This window comes from Berghia stephanieae, chromosome 6, assembly GCF_034508935.2.
Source record: "Berghia stephanieae isolate SIO BIC M18660-M18661 chromosome 6, UCSD_Bste_1.3, whole genome shotgun sequence".
NCBI classification, from domain to species: domain Eukaryota; kingdom Metazoa; phylum Mollusca; class Gastropoda; order Nudibranchia; family Aeolidiidae; genus Berghia; species Berghia stephanieae.
Window position 1 is genome coordinate 12,655,585 of NC_088365.1, and position 4,258 is coordinate 12,659,842.

At 36.7% G+C, this 4,258-nt stretch overlaps 1 long non-coding RNA gene across 1 annotated transcript in view; it reads right to left on the bottom strand.

Annotated features, from left to right (window-relative positions):
* LOC144975623 (uncharacterized) overlaps positions 1-1,661 on the bottom strand; it is a 4,158-nt gene extending 2,497 nt beyond the window's left edge. Inside the window, exon 1 of the long non-coding RNA XR_013645956.1 lies at positions 1,436-1,661. This is a non-coding gene — a long non-coding RNA (uncharacterized LOC144975623). The remainder of the gene's footprint in view (positions 1-1,435) is intronic.
* Between the last annotated feature and the right edge of the window lie 2,597 nt (positions 1,662-4,258).

Here is a 4,258-nt window from a genome sequence, read left to right on the forward strand (position 1 = left end):
AGAATAATAAGTACCGATTTTCTTTGTTTAGAACCACGATGACCGCCGTTGCTGGGCGACGTGACATCAGACTTTTGTATCCAATTGAGCATTTATTAAGCGCAATATCGACTGAACGTGCACAAAGCGCTTTACAAGGAGTCCCAAACCAACAGCAACACGTTGGATGAGATATGACTCCTGTAAGACTATGTTATACTTTTTTTTTTTTTTACGTACAGAGACGACGCTGTTGACGTCCAGGTACTAAATGAATGCTGGGAAAAAAATTAAACGAGAGCATTGTACAGATAAAACGAAGATGACGTCACTCAAGCCTTTGTTATTGTTTTTTGCCATCCGCGTTTGTGAGTTGTTCTCACTAAACTGTATTAACCAGACTATAAAAGTACATGGTTACACATAGTTTTGTTTGTTGGTCCGTTATACTTCCGGATGGCAATGTTATGAACTTCTTAGCTAAGCGCATACTATCTATATTAACTTGTCACCTTTATGGTGGAATTAATTGAATTTCGCAGATTGACAAGTGGTATATCATCCACTTAACGTGCTCAAAGCACTTTACAAGAGGTCCCTGGCCAACAGCAACATTTAACATGTAGGACGGGACATGACGCCTGTTAGGCGATATTACAATTTTTCTGACAGAAACAACGCTGTTCACGGTCAGGCACTCATTTTACACATGAGTATGGTGAGAGAAGGTGCTTAAAGAGCCTTCTCCAAGGACTCAACTATGCGCTGAGCGAGGATAGAACCCAGGACCTTCCGATCCGAACGTGAGTGCCATACCACTAGACCACATAGCCGCACAATAAAACATGAAATAAAAACTTGAAGGTATGCACTACACATATTATTTATGTTCAAGCTTGTCTATGGTTTTTCGTTTTTTCTTCTTTTTAAATATCGCATGATCTCTAGTTTTGATGTGCATTCTTAAACAAAACATTAACCCTCTCCATACCACCCATAGGAAAATCGTCACATTCGTTACGATACAACCAACAATTTTCTTATTCTGATTTCTCGTGTACATTACAAAATTTAAAGAAATGCTTTGATTACAGCTAGAAATACTAAACACTGTGTTGAACTCATTTGTTATTTTATTGTTTGAGTAAGATAAGTCTATTTTTGTGCCTGGTGGGTGTGAATTTTCGGGGGAAATTCTAAAAATAACTGGTAAGGAGAGAGTTAAAGCCAATTAGTAATAATATTGTTCTTCAGAAAAGTGAGTGGAGCAGGCACTTATGCTATTCCATAGCTCACACGGTAGAGCCACGCTCTCACCTGCCAGGCGGAGTTGTCGTACCAATAAGGTCGCAGGTTCAAACCCCACCACCGCTGCGAAAAAAAAATTATTCTCTATTGTCTTCTGGCACTTTTCTACTCACTTCATATCTTGTTGTTAGTAATATTGTTCTTGTACCTTTTGAATTTTCGGCAAATGTCCGTGAGATCCAGCCTCCTATGTATATGATTCCAGTCAGTGGGAAACCTCTTTGAGCATTTTGTTATTTCAACGCTCCAGCATGTGTCGTCAGGCAAGCCTAAAAGGTGAAGAATAGAACCAGTAAAAGACAGTAGGTACTCTGGAAAGAAAACGTATTTCAACATTTGTCCCGAAAACTTCAAATATCAATCGATTTAAATCTCTCTTTCTGGCCATGACAGAACTGCATCACATATTATGTGCAGATGGAAACTTCGAAACAGTGCCAGAAATGTCAGGCAGCCCCAGAGACCAGCGATCACATCAACCTCCACTGCCCAGTCACTAAACTTGAAGGTGTCTACGAAACCGTCCTTAGGGCGAAGGAAGACTTTAGAAGATGGGCTGACGAAATACATTTTTACTACTACCCTCTCCTTACCACCTATTGGAAAATCGTCATTTGTTACGATGCAACCGTCACTTTTCTCATCCAGATTTCATTTCTTTTTGCTATAGCAATAAAAACTTGACATTCTGTAATAGAGTTCATATTGTCGAACAATATCATGTATAGAATGTGCTTGTTGCTTTTCTGTTTGAGTAAGGAATATCTGTTTTTGTGTTGGGTGGGTGTGAAGTTTTGGGAACAATTCTGAAAATGGCCGGTAAGGAGAAAGTTCAGGGGCCTCATCTTGGCATAATCTCTCAAACCTGGGGCCTCGTCTTTCTAGAGTACGGCAGTTAACTGGTTAAACATAATCCTAATGATACAACATGCATTCTTGAATTACATAATATGTGACCCAACGTCTCAAAACGGTATTATGTCGGGATGAACCAGATGCTAAAAAGTCAAATTATAGTTAAACTGGTCAAAAATATGAATCATTGGTAATCGGCACTCTAAAAATAATCATTCCGACTTAATACCAATTTGAGAGGAGAGGTCACATATAACTTTAATTTAATTCTAAAATCATGAAAATTGCACTCTGTATCGCCGTCGGACCCTTGAAATAACATATCCTCAATGTTTCAGCGAAAAGTGACTTGTGATAATAACATGAAATGAAGTGAGAAAAGAATAAAGCTTTTGAAAATTGGGAAATTGAATTAAGTGCTCAAAACTGTTTACAAGGGGTCCCTAGCCATTCATATTTTTGACCAGTTTAACTATGATTTGACTTTTTCGCATCTGGTTCATCCCGGCATAATACCGTTTTGAGACGTTGGGTCACAATTGGTTCATCTAGAGATAATAGAATCGAACAAAAATAGATAATATAATAATTTCAAAAACAGAATAAAATTAGTAGCACAGAACGTTTCGGACTCAAAACTCCTCTTTTGTTTATTGGTTAAAAATATACTTTTTTTTTTGGTTATTTGAGAGCCAATTCTGATGAAAATTTGGCTTAACTTCTAGAAAGAACCAAAAAGATTTGTATTTTCTTCATATCAATAGCAACCAAAAACTTATCTCCAAACAAACTCACTCGCAATCAGGATTTGTAATTTTGAATTCCGATCCTCCCACACAGTGCATCATGGCATCCCAAGTACATTCCACAGCCTGACATGGAGCTGGTCCTATCAATAAAGGTTTATAACGGGACAGATAATGAGTAAATAATTTATTTTTAGACTGTGACAAAACACAAAATCTAACAAACTTTGAATTTTCAATTCACAAATTCAGCGTATTCAGTTTGTAAATAAATAAGAGTCAATCCTCCTCATCCTCCACCTCTAATCCTCCTCTTAATCCTCCCCTCAATTTACTACTACTACTACTACTACTACTACTACTACTACTACTACTACTACTACTACCACTACTACTACTACTACTACCACTACTACTACTACTACTACTACTACTACTACTACTACTACTACTACTACTACTACTACTACTACTACTACACTACTACTACTACTACTACTACTACTACTACTACTACTACTACTACTACTACTACTACTACTACTACTACTACTACTACTACTATTACTACTACTACTACTACTACTACTACTACTACTACTACTACTATACTACTACTACTACTACTACTACTACTACTACTACTACTACTACTACTACTACTACTACTACTACTACTACACTACTACTACTACACACTATTACTACTACTACTACTACTACTAACTACTACTACTACTACTACTACTACTACTACTACTACTACTACTACTAGTACTATACTACTACTACTACTACTACTACTACTACTACTACTACTATTACTACTACTACTACTATTACTACTACTACTACTACTACTACTACTACTACTACTACTACTACTGCTGCTGCTACTACTACTACTACTACTACTACTACTACTACTGCTGCTGCTGCTACTACTACTACTACTACTACTACTACTACTACTATTACTGCTACTGATACGACTATTACTACTACTACTACTACTACTTCTACTACTACTACTACTACTACTACTACTACTACTACTACTACTACTACTACTGCTGCTGCTGCTGCTGCTACTACTACTACTACTACTACTACTACTATTACTGCTACTGATACCACTACTACTACTACTACTACTACTACCACTACTACTACTACTACTACTACTACTACTACTACTACTACTACTACTACTACTACTACTACTAATAATAATAATAATAATAACAATAATAATAATAATAATAATAATAACAGTTCGATATTTACTTTCTTATTAAAACTTACCACTAATGACGAGTAACCAAGCAGTGACGATGTAAAAGCCATTTGGAGACATCTCGAAGGCTGGC